Here is a 16,631-nt window from a genome sequence, read left to right as displayed (position 1 = left end):
CTAGCTCAGTCGGTAGAGCATAAGGCTCTAAATCCCAGGGTCGTGGGTTCGAGCCCCACGTGGAGAGGAACGGAATTTTGTTCCTCTACTGATGTAACTTACCGTTATTCTGATTAACGTGATGTAATGGAAATAGCAACTTTAAACTTTGCCTACGTCTCCGTCAGTCGCAAGGAAACTGTATTTTAAGGTGAAGGTGATTTTGTAGACATGTGTGAAAGACATGTTCTGAAATGCAAGTGGTGTTATTTGGAGAGCACTAGGTTTACATGTCAGATGTGTAGCCAAGCAATAATGGGTCGCCATAGCTGCAAATATTAGACGGTAATATGAAGTGTTGTCAGCTGAAGTCTGATGATAGAGACGACCGTAAGGGTGAAGTACGCAAAAGTACCGCTAGGCTGCGCCTCTTTAGCTCAGTGGCAGAGCACTGGTCTAGTAAACCAGGGGTCGTGAGTTCGATCCTCACAGGAGGCAGATGGATTTTGGATATCAGTTGCGCGTCGTGGCCTTATAGCAAACAGTATCTGGGATGACGAACAATTAGCAAGAGGCGTTTTATTAAGAATTACTCTCAGATGTGATTAAGGCGAATGGCGCAGATAAAGCATTTGCCAAAGCGGTACAGCATAAGGTGGGACGGGGCAGTCTGAAATATATTTTATAGATGTATTTCTCACATATCTCGGAGCCTTCCGCTGTCGTCGTCGTCGTCGTCGTCGTCGTCGTCGTCGCCGCCACTTCTGCCGAAGTAGCAAATGGCCATCGTAGCAAATGCGGCGAGGGACGCCCTGCCCTACATTTCCGAATGCACAAAGTGTGTGGTTTAGTTTCCCAGTCTATATTTGGTACGCCTCGTAGCAGGTTGAGTGTATCAAATGGGTGTGAAAGAGCAAGGGGCAGCGTCTGTGTAGAACGAAAACACAACTCCTCAGTGGTGTGAGCGTTTTGAGATGAGTCGTATATAAGTTCCACTTGTTTGTCAGTGACCGTGTGACCTAATGGATAATTCGTAGGACTTCGTATTCGAAGATTGAGTGTTTGATTCCTCTCACGGTCGTGTTTTTCCAGATCTGAAAAAGAAACATACTGTTTTAGTTTAGCACTTGAGCAGTACGAAACCGTGTGAATGTTGCTGTTGACCATTTTCTGCTTGGAGATGCTCTTGAGCTTGAAACACGCACAACAAGACCGGTGTTAACTAGCGAATTGGTTTGCATATTGCCGCCGCCGCGTGTTTTTGACTGGCACTTGCACATCTAAAATAACGTCGGAAAGTAACTCGTTCGGCTTATGAGTCACATCAAGTATGTGTGTTAATTTTGACGAAACTAGCTCTGCAGGTTGTCATGCAATTCTGTTACCTCTCAGAAATGATTATGAAATAAAAGTGAACTACGTGACGAGTGTGCCGTTAGGAAAACATTAGGCAACATGGAGAGGTTCTGCATGGGACCAATCAACCCAAACGAGTACTGTGTGACGTGCTAACCGGCATGTATTCACCGAGGCAGCGCGGCTAGCTCAGTCGGCAGTCTGCCTGCGGCAGCGGTGGTGAGCGGACCTCCAGGGCCAGCGCGCTGTGGCAGGAAGTGTTTACGTCAGGCGGTGAGTCGCGTGCTTACAGCGTCTGCTTATTAGTATTCGTTCCGTTCTGTAGGATCTGATATGGAATTCTGAATCCGACTAACAGGAAAGATACCTTGAAGTTTACCTTTGATAGGAACTTTTCGAAACCAAATTCGTTTGAAGTTGAAGCATGGTTAGAGGAAACAGCTAAGATTACTTTTGATGACATTGTAGGGATAAATTTCTCTATCGTGACTAGTGTTGTTTATGTGAAATTAACGTCCTCTGAAATGTGTGATAGAATTGTCGAGTCCAGTGGAGGTGTACTGAAGTTTAAACATAGAGATGGTACCGTCAGTGACGTCAGCATTACGCATGCTGGACTGGGCTTCCGAACGGCACGTATTTTCGAACTCCCGTTTGAAATATCAGCCGCGCAAATAAATTCTGCATTAACACCTTACGGGAGGGTCATTAACAATTTTGCGGAGCGTTGGTCCAAAGCCCACAAATTTCCGGTGCTTAACGGCGTCAGGCAGGTTAAGATCGATCTACAGAAGCACATACCTTCATATATTTACATAGGTGGACATCGCGGAATTGTCATATATGATGGGCAGCCAAAAACGTGTGCCGGCTGTGGTGCGCCCGGCCACGTGCGCTCTGAATGTATACAAAGACGCGTGACGCAGATACCTGTCGGTGAAGCCGCTAGCCCCCCTGTGACGACGGCACTGTCACTGACATACGCTGCCGCGGCTTCTGGTCTTCCACCCGCGATCCCGCCTGTAGATGCCCCTCGTTTGAATGATGTTTTGGCCGATAACGTCGAAGAACCGAGTGCTGACGCGGCACCGCCGCTACCACACTCAGAGATGGAGGTAACGACGGATGACTCCCCAGTGGTTGATGCCACTGGTACTGAGGATGAAGCAGACGCTGTGTTCCCGGCGGATCAACCCCAGAGTCAACAGTCCACTTCGGATGTTGATGATACCGCGAACCCTAACAGGAAGCCTTCCAAAAAGAAGCGGAGACTTGCACATCAAGGAGCCAATCAGCTCGCCCCACAGCTCCGCGAAAGAGCGAAACGAATAAGCAGCCAAATGAGTCAGAACACTTCTGAACCCTCTGCAGTTGGTCTCCCTGCGTCTGGTCGAATGGACATTGATCCTGTAGTGTCTCCCCCTGTGAATCCACGACGGGTGGAAGATAGTGATACCTCGAGTAGAGTCGTTTTGCCGTATACCCACGCTCAAGGAAACGCAGGATCGCTTTTGTCAGAGGCCACTCTCACTGGGAATTGGGCACAGGAAATGGAAGTATTGGATGCGAGCAATGATGCGGCTGTCATGCGGACCATTGAGACGGAATCTTCGGCACCCCCCACAGAGCAGCATACACCAACCGTACCGGGAACTACAGGAACTCCGACTGACGCGCTTGGCCTCAATTTCGTTAGCCATCCTTCTAAGACTGTTTAATTAATAGTATGTGCCTTCTCCCATGAACGAGCCCCAAGCCTATAAAATTGCCACGTTAAACATCGATAAGATACAGTCGTACTGGCGGATCCGTAATTTACAAGATTTTGTATACGCAGCGGATATCGATATAATGTTACTTCAAGAAGTCGCTGCGATTGAACTTGACCGAATAACTGGTTATACTACTCTCTCCAATTCCGGGAGCGGTTCGAATTTAGGGACAGCGATTCTGTTAAAAGACGGGATTGTAGCGACCGACGCAGAAAAACTGCCTGATCATAGAGGGATCGCTGTCACTTTCCATCGGACACGCATAATCAATGTTTACGCCCCGTCCGGCAGTAGCAATAGGCGTGCTAGGGCTGAGTTCTTCACAAGCGCCATAGTCCCACTTTTTAGGGGAACCTACGATCGTATAATTTTTGCGGGTGACTTCAATTGTGTCTTAAGTCCAAAAGACCAGACGCCTAATTTTAACAAATCTGGAGAACTAGAACGTATCGTCCAAGAAATGAACCTCATTGACACATGGGAGCATACGCACGGAGCGGCACCTGGGTTCACTCATGTCACGAACCACTCTGCAAGCCGGCTAGACAGAATCTATGTGTCGGCGTGTATGAAGACTCAAGTCCTCCATTCCGAAGTTTGGCCCACAATTTTTTCCGATCATGCCGCATATATTTGTACTGTTAACATGGTCAAGCAAGGCACATTTCGCGGCAGAGGTTTCTGGAAACTTAACAATGCTCTCCTTAACGATGTTGACTGTCACCATGTCTTTAACGAAACATGGGAGGCATGTGAACGACGGGTTGCACAGTATGCCTCCGTTACTGAATGGTGGATAACACATGCCAAACCAACTTTATCAAAAATGTTTAAACGTTACGCTAGGGACAAATCCTGGTGGCAACGGCAAACGTCTGAGTTTTATTTTACTTGTCTCAGGGAGCTCTACCAGTCCGATGTGACTGTACCTGAAAATTTTATGCAGATTAAAAAAATTAAGGCAAAATTATTAAAACTTCAGCGGCAGCAGGCAGAAGGCTTTCAAATAAGGTCCAGGCCCCAGAATGTGATAGACGACGAAATGACATCCATGTTTCACGTCATTCGTGAAAATAAGATGGGGCGGCGGAGATTAATAACTCGTCTTCAGTTGAGTGAAGGCGTTGCGCTCACGCGGCAACAAGACATACGGAACGCACTTCACAATCACCTGGCAGATCTGCTGGCAACGACACATACCGACGATGGAACTCACGATGAATTACTCAATAACTTGCAAAGGACTTTGGGTGCTGCTGAAGTCGAAACTCTCATGCGAGAAATTGATGAAGACGAATTGGATTCTGCGCTATCACGAAGTCCGAAAAATAAATCACCGGGACCCGACGGTCTCACTGCCGAATTTTATCTTACTTTCTGCGACAAATTGAAGCCCAAGTTGTTGAGTATGTTTAATGAAATTTTACGGCCTGATTTTAATGTTCCTCAGGCTCTCGTGGAAGGCATCGTGGTTTTAATCCCTAAACGCCCAATGTGCAGTTCTGTTGACGATTTTCGGCCGCTTACTTTACTGAACAGTGACTACAAAATTTTAGTACGTATTATTTCTAATAGATTGAAAATGTTGATGAATACTGTCGTTGGTCAGTACCAGACCAGTGTAGGTGTCGGTAGGATGATCTTCCAAAATTTGTCTCAATACAGGGACATCATAGCCATTGCCGATGCGTGCAAGATACGGTGTGCGCTAGTTTCCCTTGACTTTTCAAAGGCATTCGACAGAGTCAACCATCAGTTTCTCATCCGGACGATGCATGCCATGGGATTTCCACTACGTTTTATTAATCTTATACATGAGCTCCTTCGTAAAGGAGTAACTCGACTCATGGTGAATGGCCAGCTGAGCGCATCGATTAATATTACTAATTCAGTGCGACAGGGATTCCCTATGTCAATGGCCTTGTTTGCCATTGCCATTGAGCCTTTGCTTGTCACCTTGACACAGCGTCTACAAGGATTAACCATCCACGGCATTAAGATTGTTTGTACTGCATATGCGGATGACGTCGGATTTTTGGTCATGGACGAAGGTGAAGTCGAGGAAGCCCTTCAGATCGTCAAAAACTACGAACTTGTTGCGGGTGCGAAGTTGAATGCCAGGAAATCTGGCATTATGAACATAGGACGCGGCATCTCGCTGCACCATCACGGTCAGTTGCAACTACTTTCTAAAATGAAATGCCTTGGTATTGAGTACAGGAGCAACATACAGCACACAATTGCGGTGAACTATAGGAATCTCCTGGCAAGTATGCGTGCTTGCATGCAGACCCACTACCTAAGGAGCCTTGATGAACTGCAGAAAGTCACCTTCGCTAATGTCTACCTCACCTCAAAGATTAACTACGTTGCACAAGTACTGCCCATGCCACAGGAGACAGCGAAGCGTATGATGTCCGCTCTAGGCCATTTTGTCACACGTGGACACATTTTTAAAGTCAAGTACGATACGCTCACTCTCTCCACGACCGATGGAGGCTTAAATTTAACAGATGTTCGTTCCAAGTCACGAGCTTTGTACGTATGCACCACCTACAAACGGTGGAGGTCGTTACCGAACAGTCTAACGGCTCACTTGTTAACTGAAATAGCGCCGGCCTGCCTGCAGCCTCCCGACTCTGTTCAACATATTCCGCCTGCGCTGACTCACTTTAAGAGCTTTTTCATTGAGTTAAGTCACGTACGGTCAACTCTCCCAGAAAATGAGCTTTCCGTGGTGAAGTTATTTTATAATAAACTACTGGCAACCAAGAACAGGAACAACATCGAACACAAATACCCCAATCATCGCTGGCCAGTGATATGGAAAAACATACATAGCCGTGATTTACCAACGTCAGTGAAAGCCTCTTGGTACAGGGTCGTGAACCGTAAAATAAGTACCAATTCACGACTTTATGCTCTACATTTGGCTGATTCACCCTTGTGCCTTACGTGCAACTTGCCTGATACTGATGAACATCGTTTTCTGTGCACCACTGTCCAAGCAGTTTGGCCATGCACTCGCCCAAAACTGGCTACGATTATGAAGACTTCCCAGCTTTGTATTAAACCTGAAGATTTCCTGTATCCGTATTCAGTGCCGTACCCGAACACCAAACGGAACTCTGTCAATTGGTTGAAGGGTCATTATGTTCATTATTTACAGACGCAAGAACCCAAGAGTGAGGCGGCGTTCTGTCTTTACCTGGCATTACAGTTTCACATACTTTCACAGACGAGACATTACAGGAAACGATATGCGAATTTTTTAGAAGTCGTTCTTCGATGAAAGAAGTATTTTTTTTCTTTCCTTCATTCTACATTGCTTTGTTTTTTTTTCTTTTCTTCTTCAAATGTCACAGTGACGCATACTGAACAGTGTTACGACAAGGACTAGTTTATTTTCTTCTGTTTTTCTAGAGGACCAGAGTTCCTTGTTTCATTTTCTATTAAAAAAAACAAAAAAAAATAAATAAATAAATTATAATAAAAAATAAACAATTATAAAAGTTGATTAAAAAACCAACAACACAACGAAAGCACTAAAAAGAACAACAAACAACAGAAAGAGTGTTGCAGACCAGAAGTAGGGGATTGCTGCCTGGGGTGAAGTACGGTGGGGACTTCGTGGGCCCTCTCGCCGCTACAGTAGCCGTGAAGGCCTAGGACAAATCTCTGAAAATGGAATACAACACACGCACAAAAAAAAATTCTACTTTGTCACCATTGCGGGACTATGCATTAGGTTTAAAAATATCTTTGGTTTGGACATTGGAATAGTTCAGAAGAATAAGTAATTCAGAAAACATGGCAGATGAAGCCGACGCCGACGAAGGCGATTTATGGCGAGCGCAAGGCGGGGCTGAAGGGGAGGAAGGAGGCCCTAAAAAAAAAAAACGAAAAAAAAGTAAAAAAAAGTGGCAGAGCACTGGTCTAGTCAACCAGGGATCGTGAGAGCAAGGGGCAGCGTCTGTGTAGAACGAAAACACAAATCCTCAGTGGTGTGAGCGTTTTGAGATGAGTCGTATATAAGTTCCACTTGTTTGTCAGTGACCGTGTGGCCTAATGGATAAGGCGTCGGACTTCGTATCCGAAGATTGCGTGTTTGATTCCTCTCACGGTCGTGTTTTTCCAGATCTGAAAAAGAAACATACCGTTTTAGTGTAGCACTTGAGCAGTACGAAACCGTGTGAATGTTGCTGTTGACCATTTTCTGCTTGGAGATGCTCTTGAGCTTGAAACACACACAACAAGACCGGTGTTAACTAGCGAATTGGTTTGCATATTGCCGTCGCCGCGTGTTTTTGACTGGCACTTGCACATCTAAAATAACGTCGGATAGTAACTTGTTCGGCTTATGAGTCACATCAAGTATGTGTGTTAATTTTGACGAAACTAGCTCTGCAGGTTGTCATGCAATTCTGTTACCTCTCAGAAATGATTATGAAATAAAAGTGAACTACGTGACGAGTATGACGTTAGGGAAACATTAGGCAACATGGAGACGTTCTGTATGGGACCAATCAACCCAAACGAGTACTGTGTGACGTGCTAACCGGCATAGATTCACCGAGGCAGCGCGGCTAGCTCAGTCGGTAGAGCATAAGGCTCTTAATTACAGGGTCGTGGGTTCGAGCCCCACGCGGGGAGGAACGGAATTTTGTGCTTTTGCAGATGTAACTTACCGTTTTTCTGATTAACGTGATGTAATGGAAATAGCAACTTTAAACTTTGCCTACGTCTCCGTCAGTCGCAAGGAGACTGTATTTGAAGGTGAAGGTGATTTTGTAGACATGTGTGAAAGACATGTTCTGAAATGCAAGTGGTGTTATTTGGAGAGCACTTCGTTTACGTGTCAGATGTGTAGCCAAGCAGTAATGGGTCGCCATAGCTGCAAATATTAGACGGTAATATGAAGTGTTGTCAGCTGAAGTCTGATGAACCTGACGACCGTAAGGATGAAGTACGCAAAAGTACCACTAGGCCGCGCCTCTTTAGCTCAGTGGCAGAGCACTGGTCTAGTAAACCAGGGGTCGTGAGTTCGATCCTCACAGGTGGCAGACGAATTTTGGATATCAGTTGCGCGTCGTGGCCTTATAGCAAACAGTATCTGGGATGACGAACAATTAGCGAGAGGCGTTTTATTAAGAATTACTCTCAGATGTGATTAAGGCGAATGGCGCAGATAATGCATTTGCCAAAGCGGTACAGCATAAGGTGGGACAGGGCAGTCTGAAATATATTTTATAGATGTATTTCTCACATATCTCAGAGCCTTCCGCGGTCGTCGTCGTCGTCGTCGTCGTCGTCGTCATCGCCGCCGCCACTTCTGCAGAAGTATCAAATGGCCATCGTAGCAAATGCGGCGAGGGACGCCCTGCCTTACATTTCCGAATGCACAAAGTGTGCGCTTTAATTTCGCAGTCTATATTTGGTAGGTCTCGTAGCAGGTTGAATGTATCAAATGGGCGGGAAAGAGCAAGGGGCAGCGTCTGTGTAGAACGAAAACACAACTCCTCAGTGGTGTGAGCGTTTTGAGATGAGTCGTATATAAGTTCCACTTGTTTGTCAGTGACCGTGTGGCCTAATGGATAAGGCGTCGGACTTCGTATCCGAAGACTGCGTGTTTGATTCCTATCACGGTCGTGTTTTTCCAGATCTGAAAAAGAAACATACCGTTTTAGTGTAGAACATGAGCAGTACGAAACCGTGTGAATGTTGCTGTTGACCATTTTCTGCTTGGAGATGCTGTTGAGCTTGAAATACGCACAACAACACTGGTGCTAACTAGCGAATTGGTTTGCATATTGCCGTCGCCGCGTGTTTTTGACTGGCACTTGCACATCTAAAATAACGTCGGAAAGTAACTCGTTCGGCTTATGAGTCACATCAAGTATGTGTGTTAATTTTGACGAAACTAGCTCTGCAGGTTGTCATGCAATTCTGTTACCTCTCAGAAATGATTATGAAATAAAAGTGAACTACGTGACGAGTGTGACGTTAGGAAAACATTAGGCAACATGGAGACGTTCTGTATGGGACCAATCAACCCAAACGAGTACTGTGTGACGTGCTAACCGGCATATATTCACCGAGGCAGCGCGGCTAGCTGCAGTCCGCCTTTCGCCGCCGTGCAGTGCGGACGTGTTGTTGTTTCCGCCTGCGGAGCGCGCGCGCTCGCTGTTGTTTACATTTCAGCGGCCGTCACTTACGTGTCGCTTACGTGCACTAGAGCCATGGCCAATCGTTTTCGAAAATCAACTTTACGATTCAACTTCTGCAACGAATACGCACGACCAAAGGCCTTGGAAGTGGAACGCTTCCTACGCGACGTTGGTTAGATCCCAGCTTCCGACATCTTGGGCATCCATTTGTCCATATTAAGCAGTACTGTGTACGTGAAAGTTGTCAACGACGCGGTGTGTGAAAGAATACTTCGTGACACTAACCATGGATTACGCTTTTGCCACGCCGACGGCAATGTCGGAGCGGTCACTGTCGACCATGCCGGCTTAGGAATGCGCACTATACGAGTTTTCGATCTCCCGTTCGAGCTACCGGCGGAGGACGTTATCGCGGCTTTCCGCCCCTATGGTACTGTACATGGCCACACTGCCGAACGCTGGGCGCAATTCCAAACGTACCCCGTTCTTAACGGTGTACGGCAGATCACCAACGACCTCCATCGCCACGTGCCATCTTACCTGCAAATTAGCGGGTGCCGCTCGGTTGTCATATACGACGGCCAACCCAAGACCTGTTCCGGGTGCGGAAAAGAAGGCCACCTCAGATCTGAGTGTCTTCAGCGACGGATCACCCAATTGCCAGGCGCTACCGTGGCACCTACGGCTCCGACGACGATTTTACCGATCACCTACGCATCGGCGCTCTCTTCTCCTCCCACCGGCCGCCGCTCATCGGACCACGTACCGGTGACCCTTCCAGCTGCTATGGATACCGCCGGGGCCGACACGTCGCGCTCAAAGCCAGACGCTACTACGGCGCCATTACCAACAGCGACGACTTCCGACACCCACCAGCCTGAACATATGGACACCCCTTCATTTGACGTTCCCGCGACGGCCTTCCTCTCAGAGCGACGCGACTCCCTTCCGTCTTCCGACATAGAGGGACGAACCCGCAAACAACGTTCACCTAAGAGGCGCAAGAGGAGGCGTCGTACGGTCTCGGAACGAGACGGATCACCTCCCCCTGATGCTCCAGAGGCCGTCCGACACGACGAGGCCTCAGAGAACCTACACGACGATACGAATGACGACAACATGACGCCGACTGTGGATGTTTCGATGCCAACTCTACTGGCTCGCTCAGGTGCTCCTGAACCAATGGACTCCACCGATGCTACTGCCGCCGAGACGTCCTCCGCCTCTACGACCGAAGTGGAACGTACGACCATCACAACGACAGCGCCCTCAATGGTGTGGAGTGAGGACGTCGATGAGGACCCGGACCACACGCTGGGGACAGAGTTACCCCAGACGGAAGCATCGTTACGCCGCTGATAACGCCATCAGGTGGCGCACGGCACGACTCGCCGTTGCCTCGCCCCTCTTCATCCTCCGCCGGTGGAGTTCCCCTTCACGGCGGGGGACGGCTCCAAACCTACCGAATAGCGACGATCAACACTAACACCATCAGCTCACCCGTGAAACTTCAACTGCTGCGAGAGATGATATGGGCGTCAGACGTCGATATAGCACTACTACAGGAAGTACACTTGGCCACACTTCCAGACGTCGCGGGATATAACACTTATCCTTCTCCTGGTGACCACCTGGGACGCGGCGTAGCCATCTACGCCAGAGAAGGCATTCCAGTGGCCGATATCACATACCTTCCATCTGCCAGAGGCATGGCCGTCACCGTCATGGGGACGCGTATCGTCAACATTTACGCTCCGTCGGGCTCCACCCGCAGACGCGACAGGGCACTCTTCTATTCAGAAGAAATCGCTCCTCTGTTTCTTGGACGCTGCGACCATTACTTGTTTGGGGGTGATTTTAATTGTGTCTTGCACCCTAAAGATCAAGTGCCCCACTACAACACCTGTCAAGAACTGCGTCTTGTCGTCCGAGATCTGTTGCTCCGCGACACTTGGGAAGTTCAACACGGCGACGCCCCTGGACATAATTACCAGACGAGTCACTCCGCGAGCCGCCTGGACAGAATTTACGTCTCTCGGGAACTAACACCTGCAGTCCAAGGTGCAGAACTTTAGCCCCTGGCCTTTTCGGACCACTGTGCCTACATCTGCAACATTCTCTTCCCCAAGCAAGTGGTCTGGCGTAGTCGTGCACGGTGGAAGCTAAACACCTCCCATCTTCATGATCCCGAATGTCTTCAACGTGTCACCGAGACATGGGCCACCTGTGAACGTCGCTTACCTAAATACTGCACGACCTTGACCTGGTGGCTGGAATATGCCAAACCTGCCATTCGACGTACTTTGATACAGTATGGAAAGGAAGTTGCTATGTGGCGCCGGCACACTACCGACTATTTCTACGCCGTTCTCCGCGACCTGGACGCCCAACCGCCCACACCCGACACCCAGAGGGAACGCAGCAGGATTAAGACCCAAATTGTAACTTTGACACGCCGTCGACTGCAGGGGGCTATGGTGCGAACCCGATATCAAGATTCGGCGGAACAGGAACATCCGACCATGCACCATATCGCCTCCGATAGGAAACATCGGCGACAACAACTCATCACCGAGATCACAACCTGTCGCGGCCAGCACGTCACTTGCCAGGCCGAAATCGTCAGTGCCTTTGTTGACCACTACCGCACAATGTACCAGGAGGAGACTACCAACAACCACGCTGAGGAGTCTGTGTTACCACACGTAACTCGCACCCTCACCAGCGACGAAGCGGATGAGCTGATGGAGCCCATTACGCGTGACGAAATCCACGATGCAATCAAAAAAGGTGCTCTGAATAAGTCACCTGGCGTCGACGGATTGCCGATAGAATTTTATCGCGCTTTCTTCACACTAATGGCGTCACGGTGGACAACGATGTTTCATGAACTGCTGACGATGAGGAACGGCGTACCGCCGTCCTTCGTCACGGGAATTATTATACCCATCCACAAACCGACACCAGGTGTGACGACAGCACATTACCGTCCCCTGACTCTGCTTAACGCAGACTGTAAAATTTTTACACGCCTCCTGGCAACGCGATGCCGCAAGGTCCTGCCTACCATTCTATCCCCGGAACAGACAACTCCGGGCGGCTCAGTTAATATACAAACGGCCACAGGAGAATGTCGCGATTTAATTGCACTGGCAGCGACGTGCAGACTCCGCGCCGCCGTGGTTGCCATTGATTTTGACAGCGCATTCGACAAAGTGCGGCATCCTTTTCTGTTCTCCGTGATGAACCGCATGGGTTTTCCACCAGCCTTTATCGACGTAATCCGGCGCCTGTACGGCACCGCCAAATCGCTGATTCAGGTTAATGGCCGTGTGGCGGGACCAGTGGCGATCCGACGTTCCGTACGGCAAGGCTGCCCACTTTCGACCCTACTCTATGCCATAGGCCTGGAGCCGCTCATCGGGAGTCTGACGAGCCACCTTTCTGGTCTCACTTTGCGACAGCACAGTTTTCGATGTCGTGCGTATGCGGACGACCTCCTCCTCTTGATCCGCTCACGGAGTGAAACACACACGGTACTTGATTTGATATCAACGTACGGCACTGCAGCGGGCAGTAACATGAATGTGACTAAATCCGCGGCGATGCCCTTTGGACGCGGCCTCTCACACGACGACTTAGCACCTCTTCCGTGTGTACAGAAACTACGATACCTTGGTATCATTTTCACCTCCACCGTGCGCCGCTCCGCTGCCATCAATTTTCGGCGTGCTCTTCAAACCATCCGCACGACGGTGCGACAAAATCTTCTCCGACGACTCGATTCTTTACAACGTGTCCAATACCTCAATCAACATGTGGCGTCCAGAATGGTCCACATTGCACAGGTCCTCCCGCTGCCATCAACTATTGGACGTAGCCTCCAGGCTGCCTTCGGATACTTCCTTACGGCTGGTACGCTCTTTAAGGTCCGCTACGACACGCTCACCCTTCCCCCGCGAGCGGGTGGCCTCGGTCTTGTCAATGTGCGACTCCGCGCGGCGTCCTTGTACATGTCCACCATGCACAAGCAGTGGTACGGGGGCACCTCCCTTACGCGCAGCTTGCTGGAAATTCTTGTGCCCGCGACCATAACACCACCAGTACCAGTCGGACACATCAAGCACCATCTGACGCACATTTCTGATTTCATCGTCGACTTCAGTTATGCTCACACACACCTACCGACCATGCGTTCTCCTCGACCTAAAGATTTTTACACCCCACTCCTTCGTTCCATATCCAGCAACAATATCGAACTGCGACATCCGTCCACGCGGTGGCCCAAGGTTTGGCGTCACATCCACCAGCCTTTTCTTCCCTCCAAAGTCCGGACAACATGGTACCAGGTCGCAAATGAAAAATTCGCCACAAATCATCGTCTTCACGCCATAGGACTAAAGGACTCTCCACTCTGCTCCATGTGCCACCTCATGGATGACGATGTCCATCAACTGACTTGTGCTGCCACCAGTGACGTCTGGAAACTTGCCCAACAGTTCGTTGCCTGTTACCTCCGTGTTCCGCCGGACTCGATTGACCCATGGACTTTTATCCGTCCTGAGAATACTTATTTCCCCGCCACCAAAAATCATGCGATTGTATGGGTCAAGGGATGGACCATCACCTACATGTATAATGATGGCGACAAATCACGCCTTGATTTCTGGCAGTACTTACAAACTGCCCACAGCGAAGTCGAATAGCGACCGCGCTACCGCGCCTTCTTCGCTAATTACCTACACGCGATCTTCACGTCACCCCCGCTCAGTTGGATGGTACCACACGCCGACAGCACCCCCGACCCCCCTGCTGACATCTGAGACCCCTCGCGCTGCTTTCTACATTGTAACCCATAGTGGAGTAGGCGCATGGACACACGCCTCCTTTCTTTTATGCACTACACCAGATAAACACTGGCTTTTCCCTCACTCCACTGTAAATTGCTTTACACCTCTTAGCTTCCATCAGTATTACTAGTTTTTTTTCCTACACCTTGTTCATACTAAAAAAACTTGCTCACCTTATACGAATATCATGTCTTGTGTTATTTTCGCCGGAAGGATGGCATTTTTCTTGGATTTAAGATTGTACCAATAAAGATCTTTTGTTCATTTACCCTGTTCCTGGTGAATAAAAAAAAAAAAAAGCTCAGTCGGTAGAGCATAAGGCTCTTAATCCCAGGGTCGTGGGTTCGAGCCCCACGTGGGGAGGAACGGAATTTTGTTCCTCTGCAGATGTAACTTACCGTTTTTCTGATTAACGTGATGTAATGGAAATAGCAACTTTAAACTTTGCCTACGTCTCCGTCAGTCGCAAGGAAACTGTATTTGAAGGTGAAGGTGATTTTGTAGACATGTGTGAAAGAAATGTTCTGAAATGCAAGTGGTGTTATTTGGAGAGCACTTCGTTTACGTGTCAGATGTGTAGCCAAGCAGTAATGGGTCGCCATAGCTGCAAATATTAGACGGTAATATGAAGTGTTGTCAGCTGAAGTCTGATGATCCAGACGACCGTAAGGATGAAGTACGCAAAAGTACCGCTAGGCCGCGCCTCTTTAGCTTAGTGGCAGAGCACTGGTCTAGTAAACCAGGGGTCGTGAGTTCGATCCTCACAGGAGGCAGACCAATTTTGGATATCAGTTGCGCGTCGTGGCCTTATAGCAAACAGTATCTGGGATGACGAACAATTAGCGAGAGTCGTTTTATTAAGAATTACTCTCAGATGTGATTAAGGCGAATGGCGCAGATAAAGCATTTGCCAAATCGGTACAGCATAAGGTGGGACGGGGCAGTCTGAAATATATTTTATAGATGTATTTCTCACATATCTCAGAGCCTTCCGCGGTCGTCGTCGTCGTCGTCGCTTCTGCAGAAGTAGCAAATGGCCATCGTAGCAAATGCGGCGAGGGACGCCCTGCCTTACATTTCCGAATGCACAAAGTGTGTGGTCTAGTTTCCCAGTCTATATTTGGTAGGTCTCGTAGCAGGTTGAATGTATCAAATGGGTGGGAAAGAGCAAGGGGCAGCGTCTATGTAGAACGAAAACACAACTCCTCAGTGGTGTGAGCGTTTTGAGATGAGGCGTATATAAGTTCCACTTGTTTGTCAGTGACCGTGTGGCCTAATGGATAAGGCGTCGCACTTCGTATCCGAAGATTGCGTGTTTGATTCCTCTTACGGTCGTGTTTTTCCAGATCTGAAAAAGAAACATACCGTTTTAGTGTAGCACTTGAGCAGTACGAAACCGTGTGAATGTTGCTGTTGACCATTTTCTGCTTGGAGATGCTCTTGAGCTTGAAACACGCACAACAAGACCGGTGTTAACTAGCGAATTGGTTTGCATATTGCCGTCGCCGCGTGTTTTTGACTGGCAATTGTACATCTAAAATAACGTCGAAAAGTAACTCGTTCGGCTTATGAGTCAAATCAAGTATGTGTGTTAATTTTGACGAAACTAGCTCTGCAGGTTGTCATGCAATTCTATTACCTCTCAGAAATGATTATGAAATAAAAGTGAACTACGTGACCAGTGTGACGTTAGGAAAACATTAGGCAACATGGAGAGGTTCTGTATGGGACCAATCAACCGAAACGAGTTCTGTGTGACGTCTAACCGGCATGTATTCACCGAGGCAGCGCGGCTAGCTCAGTCGGTAGAGCATAAGGCCCTTAATCCCAGGGTCGTGGGTTCGAGCGGAATTTTGTTCCTCTGCAGATGTAAATTACCGATTTTCTGATTAACGTGATGTAATGGAAATAGCAACTTTAAACTTTGCCTACGTCTCCGTCAGTCGCAACGAAACTGTATTTGAAGGTGAAGGTGAGTTTGTAGACATGTGTGAAAGACATGTTCTGAAATGCAATTGGTGTTTTTTGGAGAGCACTTCGTTTACGTGTCAGATGTGTAGCCAAGCAGTAATGGGTCGCCATAGCTGCAAATATTAAACGGTAATATGAAGTGTTGTCAGCTGAAGTCTGATGATCCAGACGTCCGTAAGGATGAAGTACGCAAAAGTGCCGCTAGGCCGCGCCTGTTTAGCTCAGTGGCAGAGCACTGGTCTAGTAAACCAAGGGTCGTGAGTTCCATCCTCACAGGAGGCAGACGAATTTTGGATATCAGTTGCGCGACGTTGCCTTGTAGCAAACAGTATCTGGGATGACGAACAATTAGCGAGAGGCGTTTTATTAAGAATTACTCTCAGATGTGATTAAGGCGAATGGCGCAGATAAAGCATTTGCCAAAGCGGTACAGCATAAGGTAGGACGGGGCAGTCTGAAATATATTTTATAGATGTATTTCTCACATATCTCAGAGCCTTCCGCGGTCGTCGTTGTCGTCGTCGTCGTCGTCTTCG

The 16,631-nt window shown here is 48.4% G+C and overlaps 4 non-coding genes across 4 annotated transcripts; all 4 read left to right on the top strand.

Annotated features, from left to right (window-relative positions):
* The first annotated feature begins 405 nt into the window (after window positions 1–405).
* On the top strand, window positions 406–477 carry Trnat-agu (transfer RNA threonine (anticodon AGU)). The gene has a single exon. It is a non-coding gene; the product is annotated as a tRNA-Thr (tRNA).
* Window positions 478–8,098: 7,621 nt separating this feature from the next.
* On the top strand, window positions 8,099–8,170 carry Trnat-agu (transfer RNA threonine (anticodon AGU)). The gene has a single exon. It is a non-coding gene; the product is annotated as a tRNA-Thr (tRNA).
* A 6,655-nt stretch (window positions 8,171–14,825) lies between these two features.
* Trnat-agu (transfer RNA threonine (anticodon AGU)) lies at window positions 14,826–14,897 on the top strand. Its single transcript has one exon. It is a non-coding gene; the product is annotated as a tRNA-Thr (tRNA).
* Window positions 14,898–16,305: 1,408 nt separating this feature from the next.
* Trnat-agu (transfer RNA threonine (anticodon AGU)) lies at window positions 16,306–16,377 on the top strand. Its single transcript has one exon. It is a non-coding gene; the product is annotated as a tRNA-Thr (tRNA).
* Window positions 16,378–16,631: the final 254 nt, after the last annotated feature.

The sequence above is a fragment of the Schistocerca gregaria genome, unplaced genomic scaffold (genome assembly GCF_023897955.1).
Source record: "Schistocerca gregaria isolate iqSchGreg1 unplaced genomic scaffold, iqSchGreg1.2 ptg000285l, whole genome shotgun sequence".
NCBI lineage: Eukaryota > Metazoa > Arthropoda > Insecta > Orthoptera > Acrididae > Schistocerca > Schistocerca gregaria.
Note: the sequence above shows the minus strand (reverse complement) of the source record. Positions and strands in the feature narration are given on the sequence as shown.